Genomic DNA, 27349 nt, shown 5'->3' with positions numbered 1-27349 from the left:
CTCCTCTAAACAGAGGCACCACGACTTTTGAAAAGTAAATTGCTCCTCTAAATAGAGGCACAACAACTTTGAAAAGCAAATTGCTCCTCTAAACAGAGGCAACGAAACTTTGGAAAATAAATTGCTCCTCTAAACAGAGGCAACGAAACTTTGAAAAGTAAATTGCTCATTGACAATCATGTCCAAAGGAGTTATAAATCGTGATTGAAAAAAATTTGTACTGGGAACTCAAAGATTCACAACTTGAGTTCAACATTCATAGGTTCAGATTCACAAGAACCTTCCAACTTCGTAAGAATTTACTGAATTTTGATTCTCAAGATTTCAATTTCGTTCAAATTTGCAAGATCTTAAGATTTGCATTTGCAACTTGTAAGACTCGCATCAAAGATCCTCATTGGAATTTTGGAGATTCACATCCAAAAGTTCAAGGCTTTTCAAAAGTTCTCATTTGGCAAACTTGGAATTCATATCCAAAAATCTAAAGCTTTTCATTTGAATTTTGGAGATTCACATCTAAAAATTCAAAGCTTCTCACTTGAGTTCAAAGGCTCACATGCAATAAAACTTAGAGTTTCACATCTAAGTTCAAAGGTTCTCATTTGAAACATTAGAAATTCACATCCAAAAAATTGAAGCTTTGTATTTTGGAGATTCACATCCAAAAGTTCAAAACTTTTTATTTGTTTAAAGATTCACATTCGACGAACTTTAGGGTTTCACTCCTAAAAAATTCTCATTTTGAAACTCAAAGATTCTCATTGGAGTTCTCAAAACTTCTCATCAAAATATTCACAATTTTTTTAAGTGACTCAAAAATTTGCATGAATGAATGTCATGACCAAGGATGCAAATGCCTTCTTAATGATGCAAATGCGGCAACCTATATTCTCATAGTGCCATGCATGTCCAAACAAAGTTTAATTCATCAAATCATGTGCATGTATTATTCAAACAATGATGCCTTCATGATGCATGCAATGCAGATGTCTATATGTCAAAATTTTAAAATAATTGTGGTATGTAGTCCTCAAGACCCTACCTTCTCACATTCTCCCTTGTTCAGTTTCTCAATACTTTAGAATAAGCTTCATCAATCGATCATCACTTGTCCATCATTCAATGAAATTTTTAGCACTAACAAATTTTAAAACAAGTTTCATGCACCATCACTGGGTCATTACTCATAGGTGTCTCAGCATTAACCATTCCAAAACAAACTTTGTCCACTGATTGTTCTCATCATTCAATCATAACTTGCAAGTCATATCGACCAATTCATCCTTGTACTAATCACTTGGTTATACCACTTTTCAAGATTTGCCCCATCATATTCTCCATTTGGTCACATCATATATCTTTCCAAATCATCTGTTTTAGGTTTCTACCATTTCTTCATTTTGTTACCACCATCATCTTAGATTTCTTTTCAAATGAAAGCAAGACTCTTTTAAACACATATTCATTCACTCATTATCATTTCAAATCTTGACAAATACAATGCAATCAAGTATTTTCTCAATTCATTCTAGGGGTGTAGCAATAAGAGAACACAAGGTGAATTATGGTAAAGATAATCAATGAAGATCTATTTTGGTACAAAACAAATGGGAAAGGAAATAAATTGAATACATGTCATTAGCATGAATGGTATGTCCAAATGATGAATATTCAGACAATTCTCAACATTAATCTAGGATTCTTTTTCAAAAACTTATTCCAATCTTGAGCTTGGCGAACTTTACCCCAATCTTTGAGGGATCTTCAGATGTCGTTGATCTTCCATTCATGTAAACCATTTGACCTGGATCTTTTTCTACCAAAATCCCCTTTTAGGTTTTCAATTTGAATCTCTTTTTTTCATTTTCTCATTTTTTTTTCTTTTTTTTTTTATCATCATCTTTTTTTTTCATATTTCATCCATTGTTGATATCTTTCATACATCAAACTTTAGAGCAATGTAGCATGATGCCATTGCTTCATCATGAGCATACCTTCGCTCAACATATGATCATTCAAGTTGAGTATTCACACTTGATCCAAATGGATTTTTCAAGGTTGTAATGTAGGCCAAGGTGAAGGGTCATAAAAAAATGGATATAATAGGCTCAAAACATGTATTAAAAAGGTTCAAAACCAAAGGATCATTTGAAACGACTTGGCATTTTGCCCTCACATCGTTTCACTATTTTTTTCTTTCTTCACACAAAGGATTCTCATTATTTTACCCCAAATCATGTGTGGCATTTTATTTTTCTTTTGCTTTTCTTTCTCTTTCCATCTTTGAGACCTTTTGTGGTTTTTTTTTTTTTTTCAAAAATTGCCCTCCAATGTAGAGGGTGATCCTTGGTTGGGGTTTTTTAGAAAAAGAAATCATAATAGGCTCAAAGGGGTAGAAATGAATGGTTTTTCGAATGGTAAAAGAAAAATGGCCATTTTTCATCTCAATTGTGAATACCTTTCTTGAACATCATCTATTGAACAAAGCTCATAAATCTATATAAAATATTGCACATCTTCAAGACATATCTATTTCACCTCCGATAACAGCTTATTTTTGCTCAAATCATCTCTTCATATTAATGTGGATGAGTTCTCAAAATTAAATCTCAGAATTATTGTTATCATTGTCTAAATATTCATCATCTGAAATTTGAAAATGGGAATGTAAAGTTATAAAAGGTAATAAGGCATGGAATAATGGTCGAGTGAAAGAGAAAATGTAATGAAATGCATTAACTTGCCCTTATTAAAATGATAACAAGTGAAATCATATTGCAGAAAAGAAATCCTAACATTACTTTAAAAGAACTTTTAGAATGACAAGTAGCATTCAACCAGTTTTAACATCCTCTTTAAAATCATGCCCCTAGGCAACCAGGTGAAGGATTTTTATCTCGCCCCATTGATTCATTGCGACTCTTTATATTCTTGATCCTCAAACAAAATGATTGGGCTTTTCCTGTTGAGTTCTAAAGATACAGGCTTGACTATTTGAGTGGCTGCTTCCATTATCATGCTCCCTGTTGTAGTGCTTCTAGTAAAGGCAATCTTGTCAACATTGAGATGAGATGCCAAAAAAATCATAACTTTCAGGCCCGATCTAGTCAAAATGTTCTTGAAGGAAAACCAACCTTCCTACATACATCAGCCAGCTCCAAACAGGTGATAGATACCAACTTGAAAGGTTTCAGTATTGCAGCACAATCTTTTACTTCGCATCTAAACCTTTAGCAAGGTACGTATCGTACTCAAAACATCTAGCAACATCATCGATGTCCCAAGTTGCTTCATCAAGTGGTTTCCCGTAATCAATTGCTCAAGCTTTACTAATTCAAATTTTCTCTTTGTTATTTTGGAAATGATGACCCGTAAATACTTGGCATGAATAGCGCCAGAAGCTGAAGCCTAATCTTTGCCTTTGTTTCTAGGAAGAGCTCTCTGAGCAGCAGCCACCGCAAGCTTCACATCTTCAGCTGTAGCTGCTGGGATATGATCGATGTTCTATTCAATTATAGGATAGATAATTGAAATTCACTTTTTGAGAACAGGCTCTCTCTTCTTGCTGTCGATAAGTAACATTCGACTCAAAATTTGGACCACCATATTAAATCAGTTTGCCCTCTTTTTTTTGTTTCACTCTCATCCTCAAACCAGTGTCTAAGAAGCTTTTTTCTTTTTTTCTATGATCTTTCCCTAATCTCTGTACTCGTGTTCCCTTGTTTAACTTGTTCAAAGCCTCTAAAATCTTATTCAACTCCCCTTCTAACTTCTCCCGAGCTTTCTCTATTCTCTCAAGACGACTAAAATTTTCTTGTTCCACTAGTCTGGTTTGAGCTCTTGTATTATATTGGTGAGTGAGGTTGTTTGGTAGAGCTATCCTTGAACCTCTAGCACCACAATTATGATTAAAAATGCTATGCTATGCTTTATGTATGATTCTTTGATGCACGAATGAAATGTACATTTTTCTGAATGAAATCTAATATGAAATGGATGCAAATGATTGTGTTAAAACATGATCATAAAAGTAATGCAGATGCATACAATCAAACAAACAACATAGTTAGTTCCATGGATGAAATGAAAGTGATGCTGATGCATAATGTTACATATGATAATGAAAACGATGCACAAAGTTAAACAATCAAAATGATTAGATAAACACCCTTTTTACATCTTAATTTCAGGGTATATCTATCATTGGGTAGAAAGGGCTCTATCCTAGGGCACTCTTAAGGTTCACTATATGTGGTTTAAGGTAAAAGTCTAAAAGTTCTCAAATTACTCCTTACATCCTTGTCCATCACAAACTAGTAAGGCACCTTAATCCTTACCCATTACAGGCTACAAGCGGAAAAGATTCAATTTGAGTGGGAGTATTTCGCTAGCCACTGCGGAGGCATTAGACCTCACGAAAGCAATAGGTACTTTACTCCCTCCTAGAGGGACGGAGCTCGGGTATAGACCTCATGTTATGCACATGCCCATGAATGACATAATTAACAAAGTAAATAAACATGAATGAATAATAACACATATATACAAAAAGGTTCAATTTTATTAGGCTTTTGGATAACAAAAATTATTTGCTGGCCTGACTCTCAAAGTCCCCAGCAGAGTCTCCAAGCTGTCATAATGTCTAGATCTAGGGATCTATCGTTAGACATTCACTTAAGGAAGTCGCCACCAATCTTTTTTATTTAGGTGCGATTGGCCACCTAAGGAATCTGTCCTTTCGGGGAACACCTAAGTTTAAGGGTTCCTAAAAGAATAGGTTCAAGTCTACCAACCAGAATAGGGTTTGGGAGTTTGGTTACATGTGAGGAAGGTTATAGCACCCTCACAATGCCCATCAAAAGATGGTACCAGCTTAAATTTGTGTTATCTAATGAGCCTTAAAATTTTACCAAGTAATTAACTATTGGAAATCATTCTCAATTGACTCTAATACTTTTAGCAAAAAATTAAAAAAATCTCCTCACCTCAAGAGTATGCAAGAAAACTACTGTTTCACTTACAGAGGCTCCATCGTCGGATTATTTAACATTAAAAAAAATAAAAAGGAAGAAAAGAATGATTGTTTTTGTGCAGGAAAAATTGATACTTTCAACTTTTCCCCAAAATATTTTTTAGAAATTTTAACCTCGAAGAAAATTGATACTTTCAACTTTTCTCCAAAAATATTTTTTTGAAACCTTAATTTCGAGAAAAATTGATACTTTCAACTTTTCCTCAAAAACCGTTTTAAAAATTTATTTTTAAGGAAAATTGATAATTTCAACTTTTCCCCAAAAATATTTTTTAGAAACTTTAATTTCGAGGGAAATTGATACTTTCAACTTTCTCTCAAAAACCTTTTTTAAAAATTTATTTTTAAGGAAAATTGATACTTTCAACTTTTCCCCAAAAATATTTTTTGGAAATTTTAATTTCGAGAGAAATTGATACTTTCAACTTTCCCTCAAAAAACCTTTTTTGAAAGTTTATTTTTAAGGAAAATTGATACTTTCAACTTTTCCTCAAAAATATTTCTTTTTGAAAAATTTTATTTTTTTGCAAAAAATAAAAATAAAAATAATACTCCTAAAAATAACTAACACAAAAAAAACAAATAAATAAATAAAATACCAAAAAAAAATTATCTTGACTTGAGGAATTCGATGTGGCTCCACTAGATTGTCCATAGCCTTCACCGATTTGACACAATCTCTTCCATTTTCCACAAAGGAAATAATGGCTTGAAGTGTTGCTGAAAAACCAGCTAGTTTGTGTTCATCACCACATCTGGAATTTACTGGTTTACCATGTCAACAAGGTCTCCAAATAGCTTATCCTCTGGTTTTGAAGGCTTGCTCGGTGGTATGTAAGACGAAGTTGAAACCTGGTAGGAAGAGTTTCTGAGGACATTGTCATCTCTGATGGAGAGCCCATACATTTGCTGATCAAGATATTGTTGCTGACTATAACCATATGCTCCTATTTGGTTGCCATACATTTGTTGAGGATACATAGGAACCATTTGCTGTGGAAGTATGCCCATATACTGTGCTCCCAGAACTGGTTGAGGATGAAAACCAGCAAACTGGTTTCCCTACACAGCCTCGTTATTAATTGCTGACAAATGACCGATTGTGATTGGCTGAATGTACATACCCACCACTTGATCATTTCTCATATGTTGAGGTCCTTGAGGTTGGCCATGTGTTACACTAACTTGAGTAACCACTGACTGAGGATATTGAGCACCTGCAACTGGGCTAGAGTCTGCTGCCTGTGCTCCCCAAGGTGGTGGTGGTAGCAAGCCACTACTTTGGGCACCATAGACAAGTGAACAGGGCTGTTGTTGTGGAACCAACTGACCATTCCAGGTAGGACCTGTGCCTTGAGCATATGACTGCTCATATCGAGGTGATCCCATGTTTGGTGCAGTTTCATTCGCATGAAAATCTTGCTGCTGCTGCTGAATTTGAGGAGTCCAAGGATTGGTTTGTCCATCTAAACCCGAAAACTGGGTGTTAACAGAATCAGAGGTGTTGTTACTATCAGAGAACATATCAAAGAGAGCAAGGGCATTCTGCTGTGATGTAGGAGTTGTTTGTTGTGGTTCTCCCAAAGGAACAAGGGCTAGTGAATTATCTGCCTTCGGTGAATTGTAGTCATCACCACTAAGCAGGTTCATTTTGGGATTGACTGCTACTGGAGAAGTTGAATCCTTTGTTGCTGGAGGAGTAAGAAGCAATAACTGATTAAATGGTTAAGAACTTGCACGAATGCTAGTGGAGGATCTCCCATCAAACTGCTTGTTGCTATCCCTAGTATCAACTAGGGGGCCATTGACATTCACAAGTTCTCTTGCAGGTTCAGGCTTAGGTTTGTCTGCTTGAGAAGAACTCCCTGAAACTATTACTTCATGCTTTGTTAGTACACGTTGCAAATCATCATTCAATGTTAAACCTTGACATAGAAGTGACTCATCCAATGTTGAATTAACGAGGTGTACAACTCTTTGTTTGTAGGTACGGCACTGCTCCACTAGGTCAACAATCACCTCTTACCTAAATCCCTCCTTGTTTCCAGGGTCTAATGCATTTAGCATTTCTGAAAGGACATCCATAATACCCCATGCATTCTGAATTTCTGTCAAACTGAAGGTTGGGAACTCAGGCACTGCAGAAGATTCAATCGTCTTGTGCTTATCAGAATTACGAATATTTTGGGGATAAGAAGACAAAGGTTGTGTTTGAGAAGGAGTAAGTACGGGTGCAGAACTCTCAGATCTTGGGGGAAATATTGCCCCAGCATGCAACAACTCTTAGTATGCAACATAATATTGTGGATATCTTGCCCTTGCTCCTCCAAAAGCTTCTTGCCAAGTGTCAATCAGAGTCAATATCTTCTCTTTGACATAAAAATCGAGCCTTTTCTTGACTATTTTGACCATCTCGTGAAGAATATCTCTCTCTACAACATGCATATGGACAATGTCCCCACAATTTTTTACAATAGTTTCTAGTAGAGTTAGAGCAAGAAGTTGAACTTTAGGATTTTTACTTCCAAGCTTCTTTTTTATGCCTTTCACAACATCTTTTGCTTGCCCAGGGTTGTGATTAAGCATGTTGCAGATCTCGATATTCCTAGCCCAATCAGGCCCGACCAGCAAGTCGCTCGTAGCTCTCTCCACCATAGAGTTCACCATCTTCGTTCATAAAAGAGCAATTTGCACACACAAAAAGAAAAAAAGATCAATCCAATTCCGGTCACCGTCTAGCGAGATCGCAACGAACTGCAGGATATCAAGAGACTCCTCCGAAACACTCTCTCTTTATCAAATAAATCGAACAGTCTAAAAATCGGTAGCAGTTCTCTCTCTCTACTTCTTTCTTTCCCTCCTCGTTTCTCTCATCTTTTTCCTCTGTTGTTCCCCCCCCCCTTTCAGCTTGTATATTCATTGTTGATATATAGACCCATGCTAATAGAGTTTCAATTCAATTCCAATTAGTCATCCAATGCTAAAGATTAGCATCTAGATAACAATCATCACAATCACCAAGCTTAATCTTAATCTTTCAACTTTTTTCCTCTTTTTTTTTTTAATTAATCAAATAATCAAAAAGAAAGAAAAAAATAAATCATAAAATAAAAATAAAAATGATAAATACGAAAAATAAAATCCCTACAACTGAGCTTGGATTAGTCTCAATTGACAAAGAATCTCGGACAAAACGGGGTGTCTACAACAATTATCTATTTAAAATCATTATGGCCTTTTCTTTTATAATAAAAAAATTGTTTTAGTTCATAAAAGGTTATGCAAAATAAAATAATAGTACTTTTATTAATATTTCAAAAATTAAAAAAGTTGGAGATTTTAAAAATAAATCAGTTTATCGAATAAATTTAAATAATTATGGTCATTTGAATAATTATCTATTTGAAGTCATTATGAACTTTTGTTTTGTCATAAAACAATTGTGTTTCATTGTATAAGCCTATTTGGAATAAAATAATACTAATTTTTAATATTTCAAAAATTAAATAGTAGGAGATTTAAAAAATGAATTTATTTACTGAGTTAGTTCAAATAGTTATGATTATTTGAACAATTATATATTTCAAATCATTATAACATTTTGTTTTATCATAAAATAATTAGTTTTGTTCATACAAGCTTATTTAGAATAAAATAAATACTAATATAATAATATTATGAAAATTAATAAAAAAGAGATTTAAAAAAAATAAATTTGTTTGTCGAAATAGTTCAAATAAATAAGGCTATATGAATAATTATCTATTTTAAATCATTATGACTATTTGTTTTGTCGTAAAACAAATGTTTTTCTTCATATAAGTTTGTTCGAAATAAAATAATACTAATCTACTAATATGTCAAAAATTATTAAGAGATTTTAAAAAAAATCTGTATATCCAACCAATTCAAATAGTTATGACTATTTGAGCAATTACTTATTTCAACTTGTTATGACTTTTTGCTTTATTATAAAATAATAGTTTTTATTCATACAAGCATATTCGGATTAAAATAATATTAATTTATTAATATTTCAATAACTAATAAGTAAAAGATTTAAAAAATAAATATGTTTATCAAACAAGTTCAAATAGTCATAACTATTTGAGTAATTATCTATTTCAAATTATTTTGACATTTTCTTTTCTAATAAAATAATTTTTGCAGTTCATATAAGCTTATTTGATGTAAAAAAGTACTAATTTATTAACATTCCAAAAATTAATGAGTAAAAGAATTAAAAAAAGAATTTGTTTATCGAATAAGTTCAAATAGTTATAACTATCTAAACAATTATCTATTTCAAAACATAATGACCTTTTGTTTTGTCATAAAACAATTGGTTCTAGTGATGCAAGCTTATTTCAACTAAAATAACATAAATTTATTAATATTTCAAAAATTAATAAGTAAAAGATTTAAAAAATAAATTTGTTTACTAAACGAATTCAAATAGTTATGACTATTTGAACAATTATTTATTTCAAATCATTATAACATTTTGTTTTGTCGTAAAACAATTATTTTTATTCATATAAAATTATTTAGAATAACTAATACTAATTTATTAATATTTCAAAAATTAATAAGAGACTTAAAAACTAAATATGCCTACCAAACCAGTTTAAATAGTTATGACTATTTGAATAATTATCTATCTCAAATTGTTATGATCTTTGTTTTGTCATAAAACAATTGTTTCTGTTGATACAAGCTTATTCGGAGAACATATTGCTAAACTAATAATATTCTAAAATTAATAAGTAAGAGATTTAAAAATAAATGTATTTGCTGAACTAGTTCAAATAGTGAAGACTATTAGAACAATTATCTATTTCAAATTGTTTTGACCTTTTGTTTAGTCATAAAATAATTGTTTCAATTCATAAATGCTTATCGAAATTAAATAATACTATTCTATTAACATTCAAAAAATTAAAAAGCAAGAAATTTTAAAAAAATAAATCTATTTACCAAACAAATTCAAATGGTTAAGTCTATTTGAACAATTATCTATTTAAAATCATTATGACCTTTTGTTTTATAATAAAACAATTGTTTTCAGTTCATAGAAGCTTATGCAAAACAAAGCAATATTACTTTATTAATATTTCAAAATTTGAAAAATTAGAGATTTAAAATATAAATCAGTTTATCAAATTAATTCAAATAATTATGGCTGCTTGAACAATTATCTATTTCAAATCGTTATGAATTTTTGATTTTTCATTAAAATAATTGTTTTCATTGTATAAGCCTATTTGGAATAAAATAATACTAATTTTTAATATTTCAAAAATTAATGAGTAGAAGATTTGAAAAATAAATTTGTTTACAAAACTTGTTCAAATAGTTATGATTATTTGAACAATTATATATTTCAAATTATTATAATCTTTTGTTTTGTCATAAAACAATCGCTTATGTTAAGACAAGCTTATTCAAAATAAAATAATACTAATCTAATAATATTATGAAAATTAATAACTTAGAGATTTAGAAAATAAATTTGTTAGCCAAACCAATTCAAATAGTTAAGGCTATATGAATAATTATCTATTTTAAATCCTTATGACATTTTGTTTTGTTGTAAAACAAATGTTTTTGTTCATTTAAGTTTGTTCGAAATAAAATAATATTAATTTATTAATATTTTGAAAATTAATAAGAGATTTAAAAAATAAATCTCTTTACTAAACCAATTCAATTAGTTATAACAATTTGAACAATTATTTTTTCAAATCATTATTCCCATTTGTTTTTTCACAAATAATTGTTTCCATTGATATAGCCTTATTTGGAATAAAGTAATGCTAATTTATTAATATTCTAAAAATTAATAAGTAACTGGTTTAAAAAATGAAGCTATTGGCTTGACCAATGTATATAATTATGACAATTTGAAAAATTATCTATTTCAAATCATTCCGACCTTTTGTTTTATCATAAAGTAATTGTTTCCGTTTGTACAAACTTTTTCAGAACAACATAATTCTAATTTATTAATATTCTAAAAATTAATAAGGCAAATATTTAAAACTGAATTTGTTTATCGAACAAGTTCAAATAGTTATGACTATTTAAACAATTATCTATTCTAATCACTATAGCCTTTTGTTTTGTCATAAAAGCTTATTTCAATTAAAATAAAACAAATTATCAATATTCAAACAATAAATAAGCAAAAGATTTTAAAAAATAAATTTGTTTACCAAAAAGTTCAAGTAGTCATGACTATTTGAACAATTATTTATTTCAAATTGTTACGACTTTTTGTTCCGTCATAAAACAATTTTTTTTGTTCATACAAATTTATTTGAATTAAAATAATATTATTTTATTAATATTTTGACAATTAATAAGTAAAAGATTTTAAAAATAAAGATTTTTACCAACCAAGTTCAAGTAGTCATAACTATTTAAATAATTATTTATTTCAAATCGTTATGACCTTTTGTTTCATCATAAAGCAATTGTATAAGTTCAATAGGCTTATTCAAAATAAAATAATATTAATTTATTAATATTTTGAAAATTAATGAGTAAGAGATTTAAAAAGTGAATCTATTTACCGAACAAGTTCAAATAGTTATGACTATTTGAACTATTTTATATTTCAAATTGTTATAACATTTTGTTTTGTCATAAAATAATTGTTTCTATTCATACGAGCTTATTCCAAAAAAAATAATATAAATTTATTATTATTCAAAAAATTAATAAGTAAAAATTTTAAAAATAAATATATTCTCTAAACACATTCAAATAGTTATAACTATTTGAACAATTATCTATTTCAAATAGTTATGACCTTTTTATTTTGTCATAAACTAATTATTTCTATTCATACAAGCGTATTCAAAATAAAATAATACTAGTTGAATAATATTCAAAAAATTAATAAGTAAAAGATTTAAAAAATAAATCTATTTATCGAGCAAGTTCAAATAGCTATGACTGTTTGAATAATTATTTATTTCAACTAGTTATGATCTTTTGTTTTGTTACAAAACAATTGTTTCTATTCATGCAAGTTTATTCATAATAAAATTATACTAATTTATTAATATTCTAAAAATTAATTGGTAGGAGATTTAAAAAATAAATCTATTTACCAAACAAGGTCATATAATCATGTCTATTTGAACAATTATCTATTTGAAATCATTATGTCCTTTTGTTTTTCTCATAAAATAATTTTTTCTGTTCATGCAAAATTATTCAAAAAAGATACTAATCTATTAATACTTTGAAAATTAGTAAGCGATTTAAAAATTAAATCTGTTTACCAAAACAATTCACATAGTCATGACTATTTGAACAATTATCTATCTCAAATCATTATAATCTTTATTTTATTATAAAACAATTGTTTCTTTTCATACAAGCTTATTCGAATAAAAATAATACTAATTTAATATATTCCAAAAATTAATAAGTAAGAGATTTTAAAAAAATAAATGTGTTTATCGAACCAGTTCAAATAGTTAAGACTATTAGAATAATTATCTATTTCAAATTGTTCTGACCTTTTCTTTAGTCATAAAATAATTATTTTAGTTCAACAAGCTTATTCAGAATAAATTAATACTAATTTATTAACATTCAAAAAATTAAGGAGCAAGAGATTTAAAAATATAAATCTATTTATAGAACAAGTTTAAATAGATTTGACTATTTGAACAATTTTCCATTTAAAGTAGTTTTGACCTTTTGTTTTGTCATAAAATAATTATTTCAGTTCATAAGAACTTATCCAAAATAAAATAATACTATTTTATTAATATTTTAAAAATTAATAAGCTAGAGATTTAAAAACTAAAGCTGTTTTCAGAACCAGTTCAAATAGTTATGATTATTTGAACAAATATTAATCTCAAACCGTTATGATCTTTGTTTTGTCATAAAACAACTATTTTTTATCATACAAGCTTATTTGGATAAAAATAATACTAATTTAATAATATTTAAAAAATTAATAAGAGATTTAAAAAATAAATGTATTTGTTGAACCAGTTCAAATAGTTAAGTTTGACCTATTGTTTAATCATATAATAATTGTTTCAGTTCGTACAAGCTTATTCTATTTATTGAATAAGTTCAAAGAATTATAGCCATTTGAACAACTATCTATTTCAAATCTTTATTACCTTTTGTTTTGTCATAAAACAATTGTTTTTCAACATATAAGCTTAATAATACTAATTTGCTAATACTTCAAGAATTAATAAGAGATTTAAAAATTAAATCCATTTATCAAACTAGTTCAAACACTTATGACTATTTGAACAATTATCTATTTCAAATTATTATAATCTTTTGTTCTATCATAAAATAATTATTTTTGTTCATACAAACTTATTTGAAAAAATCATACTAATTTATTAATATTCTAAAAATTAATAACTAAGAGATTTAAAAAATAAATCCGTTTACCAAACTAGTTTAACCAATTAAGACTATAGGTACAATTATTTATTTCAAATTGTTATGACCTTTTTTTTTTCATGAAATAATTATTTTAGCTTATACAAGCTTATTCGGAATAAAATAAAACTAATTTATTAATATTTCAAAAATTTTATAAGTAAGTGATTTAGAAAATAATTCTATTTACCAAACCAATTCAAATAATTATAACTATTTGAACAATTGTTTATTCCAAATCATTTTTACTTTTTGTTTTGTCATAAAACAATTGTTTTTGTTAATATAAGTTTATTCAAAATAAAATAATACTAATTTACTAATATTTAAAAAATTAATCAGTAAGAGATTTAAAAAGTAAATCTATTTACAAACCATTTCAAATAGTTTTGCCTATTTGAATAATTCTCTATTTCAAATCGTTATAACTTTTTATTTTGTCATCAAATAATTGATTCTATTCATACTATTTTATTTAGAATAAAATAATAATTTAATAATGTTTCGAAACTTAATAACTAGGAAAATTAAAAAATAAATCTAATTGCCTAGCCAATTCAAATAGCTGAGACTATATGAACAATTATCTATTTGAAATTGTTAAGAATTTTTTCTTTTGTCATACGATAATTATTTTGTTCATACTAGCTTATTTTGATTTTAAAATACTAATTTAATAATATTTTAAAATTAATAAGTAAGAGATTTAAAAAATAAATTTGTTTATCAAATCAGTTCAAATGGTTAAGACTATTAGAATAATTATCTATTTCAAATCGTTTTGACTTTTTCTTTGGTCATAAAACAATTGTTTCAATTCATACAAGCTTATTTAGAATAAATTAATACTAATTTATTAACATTCGAAAAATTAATAAGAAAGAGAATTAAAAAATAAATTTGTTTATCGAACAAATTCAAATAGTTATTACTATTTGAACAATTTTCTATTTAAAATTATTATAACCATTTGATTTGTCAGAAGACAATTGTTTCAGTGAATACAAGCTTAAATGGAATAAAATAATTTTAATTTATTAATATTTCCTAAATTAATAAGTAAAAAATATAAAAAATAAATCTGTTTACCAAATCAATTAATAATTATGCCCATTTGAACAATTATCTATTTCAAATCATTATGACATTTTTTGTCATAAAACAATTGTTTTTGGTCATTTAAGCTTATTCAAAATAAGATAATAGTAATTTATTATTATTTCAAAAATTAATAAGAGATTTAAAAAATAAATTTGCTTATCGAACTAGTTGAAATAGTTATGACTATTTGAACAATTATCAATCTCAAATCATTAAGATCTTTGCTTTGTCATAAAACAACTATTTTTTTTATTATAAAAGCTTATTTGGTTTAAAATAATACAAATTTTATAATATTTAAAAAATTAATAAGTAATAGATTTAGAAAATAAATGTGTTTGCCAAACCAAATCAAATAGGTAAAACTATTAGAATAATTATCTATTTCCGATCATTCTAACCTTTTGTTTAGTCATAAAATATTTGTTTCATATCTTACAAGTTTATTTGGAATAAAATAATCCAAATTTATTAACATTCAAAAAATTAATAAGCAAAAGATTTGAAAAAATAAATCCATTTACCGAACAAGTTCAAATAGTTATTTATTTAAAATCATTATGACCTTTTGTTTTGATATAAAACAATTGTTTCAGTTCATAAAATCTTATCCAAAATAAAATAATACTAATTTCTTAATATTTTGAAAATTAATAAGCAAGAGTTAAAAAAATCAATTTGTTTATTAAATAAATTCAATAGTTAGGACTATTTGAACAGTTGTCTATTTAAAATCATTATGACCTTTTGTTTTGTCATAAAACAATTGTTTCAATTTATACAAACATATTCAAAATAAAATAATACTAATTTATTAATATTTCAAAAATTAATAAGTTAGTGTTTTAAAAAATGAATCTGTTTACCAAATTAGTTCAAATAATTATGACCATTTCAAATAATTATCTATTTTAAATCGCATTGCCTTTTGTTTGGTCATATAACAATTGTTTTTGATCATGCAAGTTTATTCGGAATAAAATAATACTAATTTATTAATCTTTCAAAAATTAATAAGAGATTTCAAAAATAATTCTTTTTACCAAACCAGTTTAAATAGCTATGACTATTTGAACAATTGTATACTTCAAATCATTATAACCTTTTGTTCTATCATAAAATAATTATTTCTATTCATACAAGCTTATTTGAAATAAAATATACTAAACTAATAATATTCTAAAAATGAATAACTAAGAGATTTGAAAAATAAATTTGTTTGTCAAACTAGCTCAAATAGTTAAGAGTGTATGAATAATTATCTATTTCAAATCATTTTTATTTTATCAAAAAACAATATTTTCAATTCACATTAGCTTTTTCGGAATAAAATAAAATAAATTTATTAATATTTCAAAAATTAATATGTAAGAGATTTAAAAAATAATTTTATTTACCTAACTAGTTCAAATAATTCTGACTATTTAGGCAATTATCTATTTCAAATCATTATGTCCCTTTGTTTTGTCATAAAAGAAATGTTTTTGTTCATATAAGTTAGTTTGAAATAAAATAATACTAATCTATTGATATTTCAAAAATTAATAAGAGATTTAAAAAATAAATCTATTTATCAAACTAGTTAAATAGTTATGATTGCTTGAGCAATTATTTATTTCAAATCATTACAACTTTTTTTCTCTTATAAAACAATAGTTTCTGCTCATGCAAACATATTTAGATTAAAATAAAACTAATTTATTAATATTTTGACAATTAATAAGTAAAAAGTTTTAAAATTAAATATGTTTACCAAACTAGATCAAATAGTCATGACTATTTGAATAATTTTTTATTTTAGTTCATACAAGCTTATTCAAAATAAAATAAATCTAATTTATTAATATTCTAAAATTTAAAAAGTAAATCTGTTTACTAAATCAGTTCAAATAATTATGGCCATGTCAACAATTATCTATTTCAAATCATTATTACCTTTTGTTCACATATAAGAATTGTGTTTGAACATTCAAGCTTATTCAGAATAAAATAATACTAATTTATTAATCTTTCAAAAGTTAATAAGTAAGACATTTAAAAAATAAATCTATTTATCAAACTAGTTTAAATAGTTATAACTATTTGAACAATTGTAAACTTAAAATCATTATAACCTTTTGTTTTGTCATAAAATAATTATTTTTGTTCATACAAGTTTATTCGAAATAAAATAACACTAATCTAATAATATTCCAAAAATTAATAACTAAGATTATTAAAAAGTAAATTCATTTGCTAAACTAGTTCATATATTTAAAACTATATAAACAATTATATATTTTAAACCATTATGACCTTTTGTTTTGTCATAAAATAGGTTTTGTTGAATTCATGCTAGCTTTTTTGGAATAAAAAAAATTAAATTTGTTAATATTTCAAAATTTAATAAGTAAGAAATTTAAAAAATAATTCTATTTACCTAACTAGTTCAAATAATTATGACTATTTGAACAATTATATATTTTAAATCATTATGACCCTTTGTTTTGTCATAAAAGAAATGTTTTTGTTCATATAAGTTTGTTCAAAATAAAGTAATACTAATCTATTAATATTTCAAAAATTAATAAGAGATTTAAAAAATAATTTTGTTTATCAAACTAGTTCAAATAGTTATGAATATTTAAGGTTTATTTCAAATCATTATGATTTTTTGTTCTATCATAAAATAATAATTTCTATTCATATAAGCTTATTCAGATTAAAATAATACTAATTTATTAATATTTCGATAATTAATAAGTGAAAAATTTTAAAAATAAATATGTTTACTAAACTAGATCAAATAATCATGATTATTTAAATAATTATCTATTTCAAATCGTTATGACCTTTTATTCTGTCATAAAAGAATTGTTTCAGTTCATATAAGCTTATTCAAAGTAAAATAATACTAATTTATTAATAATCCAAAAATTAATAATAAAGAGATTTAAAAAATGAATCTATTTACTGAATAAATTTAAATAATTATTACTATTTGAACGAGTATCTATTTGAAATAGTTATAAGCTTTTGTTTTATCAAAAAAGAATTTTTTTTCTGTTCATCCAATCTTATTTGAAATAAAATAATATAAATTTATTAATATTAAGGCAATTAATAAGTAAAAGATTTAAAAAATAAATATGTTTACTAAATAAGTTCAAATCATTGTCTATTTGGGCAATTATTCATTTCAATTTGTTATGACTTTATGTTTTGTTGTAAAACAATTATTTCTATTCATACAAGTTTTTTCAGATTAAAATAATATTAATTTATAAATATTTTGACAATTAATAAGTAAAAGATTTAAAAAATAAAGATGTTTACCAAACAAGTTCAAATAGTCATAACTATTTGAATAATTATCTATTTCAAATCATTATGACCTTTTCTTTTGTAATAAAATACTTGTTTTAGTTCATATAAGCTTAATTGAAGTAAGATAATACTAATTTATTAATATTCTAAAAATTAATGAGTAAGAGAATTAAAAAAAGAATATGTTTACAGAATGAGTTCAAATAGTTATTATTATCTGAAATAGATAATTATTTAGATAGTCATAACTATTTGAACTTGTTAAGTAAACAATTTTTTTTTAATTCTCTTACTCTTTAATTTTTGGAATAATAATAAATTAGTATTATTTTATTTCAAATAAGCTTACATGAATTGAAACAATTGTTTTATTACAAAACAAAAGGTCACAATGATTTGAAATATATAATTATTCAAATAGTCATAACTATTTGAACTTGTTAGGTAAACATATATTTTTTAAAATCTTTTACTTATTAATTGTCAAAGTATTAATAAATTAATATTATGTTAATCCAAATAAGCTCATATGGACAAAAACAATTATTTTTATGACAAAACAAAAAAGTCATAAGAATTTAAATAAATAATTGTTCAAATAATCATAACAATTTGAACTTGTTCGTTAAACATATTTATTTTTAAAATTTTTTACTTATTAATTGTCTTAATATTAATAAATTTGTATTATTTTATTCAAAATAAACTTATATGAACAGAAAAAATCATTTTATGACAAACCAAAAGGTTATAGCAATTCCAAATCGATAATTGTTCAAATGGTCATAATTATTTAAACTTGTTCGGTAAATAAATTCATTTTATAAATCTCTTAATTATTAATTTTTAGAATATTAATCACATAGTATTATTTTATTTCAAATAACCTTATATGGACTGAAATAATTTTTTTATGACAAAACAAAAGGTTATAACGATTTAAAATAAATAATTATTCAAATAGTCATGACCATTTGATCTAGTTTAGTAAACATATTTATTTTTAAAATTTTTTACTTATTAATTGTCAAAATATTCATAAATTAGTATTACTTTAATCTAAATAAGCTTGTATGAACACAAACTATTATTTTATAAGAGAACAAAGAGTCATAACAATTTGAAATAAATAATTGCTTAAATATTCATAATTATTTAAATTGATTTGATAAATAGATTTATTTTTTAAATCTCATTTTAATTTTTGAAATATTAATAGATTAGTATTATTTTATTCCAAACAAACTTCTATGAACAAAACATTTATTTTATGACAAAATGAAAGGTCATAATGATTTGAATTAGATAATTGTTCATATAGTCTTAACTATATGAACTGGTTTGGTAAACAAATTTATTTTTTAAATCTCTTAGTTATTAATTTTTGGAATATTATTATATTAGTATTATTTTATTTTGTATAAGCTTGTATGAACAAAAATATTGTTTTATCACATAACAAAAGAATATTATAACAATTTGAAGTATACAATTGCTCAAATAGTCATAACTATTTGAACTGGTTCAATAAATAGATTTATTTTTTAAATCTCTTACTTATTAATTTTTGAAAGATTAATAAATTAGTATTATTTTATTTTGAATAAGCTTGTATGATAAAAAACAATTGTTATATGACTAAACAAAAGGTGATAATAATTTGAAATAGATAATTGTCAAAATGGCCATAATTATTTGAACTGATTCAACAAATAGATTCAATTTTTAAATCACTCTATTATTAATTTTTGGAATATTAATAAATTAAAATTATTTTATTTCAAATAAGCTTGTATGAACTAAAACAATTATTTTATGACAAAATAAAAGGTTATAATGATTTAAAATAAACAATTGTTCAAATAGTTGTAACTATTTGAATTTTTTCAATAAACAAATTTATTTTTTAAACTCTTGCTTATTAATTTTCAAAATATTAAGAAATTAGTATTATTTTATTTTGGATAAGCTTTTATGAACCAAAACAATTGTTTTATGTCAAAACAAAAGGTTATAATGATTTTACATAAATAATTGTTCAAATAATCATAACTATTTGAACTTATTCGGTAAACAAATTTATTTTTTCAAATTTTTGCTTATTAATTTTCCAAATGTTCATAAATGTGGATTATTTTATTTCTAATAAGCTTGTAAGACATGAAACAAATATTTTATGACTAAACAAAAGGTCTGAATGATTTGAAATAGATAATTATTCTAATAGTTTTAACTAGTTGAACTGGTTTAGCAAACATATTTATTTTTTGAATCCCTTATTAATTTTTAGAATATTATTAAATTAGTATTATTTTTAACCAAATAAGCTTCTGTGATTAGAAATAATTGTTTTATGACAAAACAAAGATTTTAATGATTTAAGTTGATAATTGTTCAAATAGTCATAACTATTTGAACTGGTTCAGTATAGATTTATTGTTTAAATCTATTACTTATTAATTTTTTAAATATTAACCGATTAGTATTATTTTATTTCAAATAAGTTTATATGATAAAAATAATTATTTTATGACAAATAAAAAGTCAATGATTTGAAATAGATAATCATTCAAATGGCCATAATTATTTTAACTAATTTGGTAAATAGATGTATTTTTTAAATTTCTTATTAATTTAGGAAATATTAATAAATTAGTATTATTTTATTTCATCTAAGCTTGTATTAACTAAAACAATTATTTTTTGATAAATCAAAAGGTTATAACAATTTTAAATAGACAATTATTCAAATAATAATAACTATATGAACTTATTCGATAAACAGATTTATTTTTTAAATCTCTTTCTTATTAATTTTTGAAATGTTAATAAATTAGTATTAATTTATTCTAAATAAGCTTGTATGAATTGAAACAATTGTTTTATAACTACACAAAAGGTCAGAATGACTGGAAGAATATAAATATTTTAATAAGCTTAACCATTTGAAATGATTCGATAAACAAATTTATTTTTTAAATCTTTTGCTTATTAGTTTTTGAAATATTATGAAATTAGTATTATTTTAATCCAAAAAAGCTTGTACAAACAAAAACAATTGTTTTGTAACAAAAGAAAAGGTCATAACGATTTAAAATAAATAACCATTTAGTAGTCTTAACTATTTGAATTGGTTCGATAATTAGATTTTGTTTAATTTTCCTAGTTACTAAGTTTCAAAATATTTTTAAATTTGTATTATTTTATTCTAAATAAAATAGTATAAATAGAACCAATTGTTTGATGACCAAATAAAAAGGTTATAATGATTTGAAATAGATAATTATTCAAATAGTTAAAACTACTTGAAATGGATTGGCAAGTAGATTTACTTTTTAAATCTCTTACTGATTAATTTTCTAAATATTAATAAATTAATATTATTTTATTTCAAACAAACTTATATTAATAAAAACAATTGTTTTATGACAAAACAAAAAGTAATAATGATTTGATATAGATAATTGTGCAAATAGTTATAATTATTTGAACTGGTTTTGTAAATAGAATTATTTTCTAAATCTCTTAATTTTATTCTATTTCGAACAGGCTTGTATGAGTTGAAATAATTATTTTATGACAAAACAAAAGGTATAACAATTTGAAATAAATACTTATTCATATAGTATTAACTATTTGAACTAGTTCGACAAACAAATTTATTTTTTAGATATCATAGTTATTAATTTCAGAATATTACTAAATTATTATTATTTTATTTCAAATAAGCTTGTATGAATAGAAACAATTGTTTTATGATAGAACCAAGGTTATAACAATTTGAAATAGATAATTGTTCAAATAGTCATAACTTTTTGAATTGGTTTAGTAAATAGGTTTCTTTTTTAAATCTCTTATTAATTCTTCAAATATTAATAAATTAGCATTATTTTATTTAAAAAAAGCTTGTATGTTGAAAAACAATTGTTTTATGACAAAGCAAAAGGTAATAACGATTTAAAATAGATAGTTATGTAAATGGCCGTGATTATTTGAATTGATTTAGTAAATAGATTTATCTTTTAAATCTCTTACTAATTTAGTATTATTTTATTTTGGATAAGCTTTTATAAACTAAAACAATTGTTTTATGACAAAATAAATGGCCATAATGATTCTAAATAGATAATTGTTGAAATAGCCATAACTATTTGAAATTGTTCGGTAAATAGCTTTATTTTTCAAATCTCATGCTTATTAATTTTTTGAAAGTCAATAAACTAGTATTATTTTATTCCAAATAAGCTTGTATGAATTGAAATAATTATTATATGACTAAATAAAAGGTCAAAATGATTTGAAATAGATAATTATTCTAGTACTCTTAACTATTTGAATTGGTTTGGTTATTTTTTAAATCTCTCCAACTTTTCAAATTTTGAAATATTAATAAAGTAATATTATTTTATTTTGCATAAGCTTTTATGAACTGCAAACAATTATTTTATTACAAAATGAAAGGTTATAATGATTTTAAATAGATAATTGTTCAAATAGACGTGACTATTTGAATTTGTTCGATAAACAAATTTATTTTTTAAAATTTCTTGCTTATTAATTTTTTGAATATTAATAGAATAGTATTATTTTATTTTGGATAAGCTTGTATGAACTAAAATAATTATTTTATGACTAAACAAAAGCTCAAAATAATTTGAAATAGTAGTCTTAACTATTTGAATAGGTTCAGTAAATACATTTATTTTTTAAATCTCTTACTTATTAATTTTAAAATATTATTAGTTTATGTTAGCCTTGAATTGATCCCTATTTTAAAATGACAAAACATTAAAGCTAAATAAACTTGATCAAGATTTTGAAAAAGATTTATTTAGTACATGTTCTTAAGTTTTATTTTTTGGTACTAAATAAATAATATGATTTTCAAAGCTTAAACAAACCTTTCTTTGTTTTCATATTTCTCAAACCAAATTTATCTTTAAAGATTATTTATTTGAGCTTAAATGAAAGTCCAATTGTTGTTTTTAATGAACTTATTCATTTTGGACTTAATACAATTTTAATAATATTGGTTTTGAGAAATAGATTAACTTAAGAAAGCTGTTTTACAAAAACAAAGTTTTCCAACATTGAACTTGTTTTATTTTTTTGTATTAATTCACAAAGTTTTAATATTTGAATTTTATATGGTTGGAAAGCTCTCTGAGTCTACTTTCTAATGGATTAAACAAAATTCAAATTCAAATTTTTTATGAAAAGATTTTGAATTTTTACTACACTCTGTAGTTGTCAGAAAAACTATACAAGGGGTAACTGTGAAAATTCACTATAATTCGTACTCAATGAATTAGGTAATGAATTTTATATGGATAAAAATCCATTTAAGTCTAGCTTCTAAATCTTCAAACGGTTTGTGATTTGGATTTATATAACTCAAGATATGATCAAATTAGTGAGTAGAGTGCAAAATAGAAGATAACCACCCAGCCATTGATAGGATCGATCCTCTTGGGGAAAGGATCGATCGGGTTGTGATTTTCAAGTGAAAGATGGTTCAAAACATGAACCAATCAATCCCCTCAAGCAAGAGATTGATCGGTTCTAGGTGAAAACACTCAAACGGCTACTTTTTGGTGCTTCCAATGGCTATTTTTTCTTCCAAAAACTTCCAATGGATACCTCTTTAATTTCTCTATAAATTGGGCACTCCAACACACCAAGAACATTGATGAATCAAAAGAGCAAAAGCCAACAAGCCATATTTTCATTCTCTCAAAGAATCAAGAGTTTTTAGAGCTTCAAAGTCCATATCTTTGTCTTTATTATATCCAAATTATATTTGTTGTTCATTTATCATTTTCTTATACTTAAACTTAGCAAACACTTAGCCTTAGAGAGGTTATTCTATTGTTTGCAAAATTACCTTGGATATACAGGGGTGGAAGAGAACAAGAGGTGAGGTATCCTCTTGATATTGCAAAGGTAGAGGTTGCTATCTAAGCCTTGAAAAAAAGATAGAGATTTAGTACAAGATAGGTTTGTATCTTGTAAGAATTTTTTTTCAATTAGTAGATTGAAGCCTTGGTGTGGACAACCAAGAGAGAGGACATAGATGCCTTATAGAGAAGGATCGAACCTTTATAAATCATTGTGTTTGATTTCTCTATCTCTAACTCCTTATAATTTATTGTTGTTCATATTTGATTTTAAGTTTATTAATTGTTATTGTTTGCATTATATTTCCATCAAAAGTGCTTATTGTCTTAATTTCCATTCAACTATATTGAAATCATTGTTTGGGAAAAATTTGGAGAGATCCAATTCACCCCCCTCTTGGATCACCATCTAAACTATAAAGCTAACAATTTGTATCAAAGCTTTGGTCTCTTTTTGTGGGTTTAACCACCTTGAGTAAAGATCCTATGGCTTAATTTTGGTTCCAAGATGGTGAGGAAGTCCTCAAAGCTCCTATGGTTAAAAATTTTGAATTTTGTGAATAGAGAATGAGGATGAAGATGTTCATTATGGCCTAAATTTTAGAGCTTGGAATGTGATTGAAAAAGGGCTTAGAACTCCTTCAAATGATGCAAACTACATGAGGCAAGTGATGGATGATGCCAAGGCCAAGTGCTTACTATATGGAGCTCTTGACTCCCACAAATTAAACTTGGAATCAAAGTGTCCAACCTCAAATAAGATATGGGAGAAGTTGGAGGAAATACATGAAAGACAATAATCCAACTGAAATGCATCATGTCTCATAGCTCTTGAAGATTTGGAGGTAACCTCTAATTCTATTGATTCAAATTCATATGCTTTTGATGAATTGCAAAATGCTTATAATGAGCTATATATTGAATGTGAATCAATGAAAAGGAAATATAAGAAAATGATTTCAAAGTTGAATGTAGAGAATGGGTTTTTAATGAATGCAAAAAATATTTTGGAAAAAAAAATGAAAAATTGAAAATAGATTTTGAAACCTTTCAACGTAGAAATGAATTCTTAGAAAAAGGAAATTTTGATTTGAAAAGGAAATTTGATGATTTGATGAATGAAAAACAAAATCTTTTAAAGAATTCATTTAGAACTAAAATAATTAAATGCAATTTTTATAATTTTCATGGTCATACTATACATACTTGTCCTATTAGAAGAAAAGTTTCATTTATAATTAGGCAAGTATGGGTTCCTAAAGGAACAAGAAACTTGGTCACTAATTTTAAAGGACCCAAAGCAATTTGGGTATCAAAAACCAAATGAGATTGTCTCTTGTAGGTGTGCTAGAGCAAGAGGCTACAATGTGAGATTGAAGGTTGAATACTCTAGACATACAATGGAGATGGGTAACCTCTAAACTTTTATTTGAAGAGAATTTGAATTTGGTTACCTATTCTTGATGAAATTTAAATGCTTTATTGATTATGCAAAATTTGGTTGCCTATTCTTGTTAGACATGGAATGCTTAATGGATATTGGTATATATCTTATTGATATATATTAAATATATCGATTTTACTTGAGAAAATGTGAGCTTGAATTGAACATACTTATTTTGCTCTTAAGTATGCTTGAGATACTTGTTGAAATTGATTGTAGTGTTAAATTGCTATTTACTTAAATGATTTTGTGATTTTTATATATAGTGATTTATGATTGTTGAATATGCCTACATGACCATGTTGATTAAAATTACTCAATTTGTTTTTAATGCTTGGATAGTGTGAAATATTTTTTGAAAAAACTTGATTGCTATATTCTAAATTGTTATAACTCTTGATTTGTGAATTGATGAACATCTTGTGCTTAAATCATATATATTGATGTTTGATTGTTCATCTCTTGATTTCTTATGAAATAGTCTTGAAATATGCTTTAATTATTTATCCTTATTAATTCAAGATTTATTTCTTCTCTTGTGTTGATGAATTGATTAACATTATGTGCTTAAATGGAATATATTGATTCCTAGTTCATCTCTAGTATTGGTCAAGATATATGCTTGTATGATCATTAATTCAATTTGACCTTAATGCTTGTGGTTTAAAATGCTTGAATTGTTAACCTCTTTATTTGTGATTTTGAATATGATGAACTACTTTCTTGTAAATGATATGTGTTATTGGTTCATCTATTGTTCTTGTCAAGTGTGTGCATATATGATAAATGTGATTTTTCTTGACTTGACATGGTTGCAACATGACTTAAGTGAGTGATTTTCTTATGATGCTTATTTTTAGTTTAAGTCATTGTTGATTATGGCCTATAATTTGTGTAGAAATATTTATGCTTTTGTGCTAAAATTTTCTTGAATTTTTTTTTAAATATGTCTTCCTTGAGCTTTTTGTTTTTATATGGCCTAAAATTTATTTTGGCATATTCCTTGGTGATTTATTGAATATATATGAATATTGAATATGTCTATTTTGTGTTCATGAATGATTTAAAAGGTTTGGATTTTGCACATTACATGAGAACTTTTGCTTTAGTGCCATTCTTGTGCTATTTGATGTTTAAATTGATATATGGCCTTTAGCTTAAGTATATATCTCCCTTGCAATTGGCAACTTGAGCTTAGTGAAGAAATTTTTTTTTGCCTATTATTACTTAGAATATGGAATTGTTTTCTAACAATTGGTATAATTTTTATCAATTGATTTTCTTGATGCTTCTAATGAAAATCTTTTGTCAATAAATTTTTCTAAGTCTATGCTAGGAGAACTTGAAATGAGCATGAATAAGTCTACATGTTTGGAAAATCATGCTTATATAATTTTTGTTATGACATGATGATAATTGAACCTTATTGCTCATTAGTACTTATGAGTTATTATACATATATGAGCTTTTGGTTCTTGTTTGGATAGGATAGCTTATGAAAGATTACTATTATCATTTATGCATATATTGAATAAATCTTTCATATGCTTGAAGTATGTGTGTTCTATGAAGGTTGTTGAATAAAATTGCTAACAATTGGTAACAATTTGTGTCAAAATTGTTAAAGAATTTTTTTTAACTTTCATAAACACTTGTTTATGTGCCTATCCTTGATATAGCTTATACCTTTCATGCAAAATTATGTGTGCCTTAAATTGATTAATCCTTATTTTGAAAAGGAGAAATTTCATGATACAATTTTGCTTGATTTGTTTTGTGATAACAATTGGTATGAGCTTGTATGCATGTGCTTGAATTTATGTTTAATTGCTATTGATGTTTTAGGTTCTAAGCACATCTTATGATAACAAGATTTATGAGTAGATTGCATATCATTCATTATCATTTGCTCATAAATTTCATGTAGTAAATTTGATGACTTGTGCTAAAATGCTAAAATTGGATACACTTATGCTTTTGTGCTTGAATACATATATGTGAACTTCATTGTGTATACTATACTTGATTACATGCATTCAAAATACTCTTGATATTATTGGTATCAAGCATTTTGTCTTATGCCTTGAATTGATCTCTCTTTCTTTTGAAATGACAAAAAGGGGGAGAGAGTTTAGAGAT

The 27349-nt window shown here is 25.3% G+C and overlaps 1 pseudogene; it reads right to left on the bottom strand.

Annotated features, from left to right (window-relative positions):
* Nucleotides 1-5367: 5367 nt before the first annotated feature.
* Nucleotides 5368-7890, bottom strand: LOC111286831 (TOM1-like protein 9 pseudogene; annotated as a pseudogene).
* Between the last annotated feature and the right edge of the window lie 19459 nt (nt 7891-27349).

The sequence above is a fragment of the Durio zibethinus genome, chromosome 28 (assembly GCF_047325235.1).
Source record: "Durio zibethinus cultivar Kanyao isolate XHJ-2024 chromosome 28, ASM4732523v1, whole genome shotgun sequence".
Lineage (NCBI taxonomy): Eukaryota > Viridiplantae > Streptophyta > Magnoliopsida > Malvales > Malvaceae > Durio > Durio zibethinus.
This window is presented reverse-complemented; position numbering and strand designations above follow the sequence as displayed.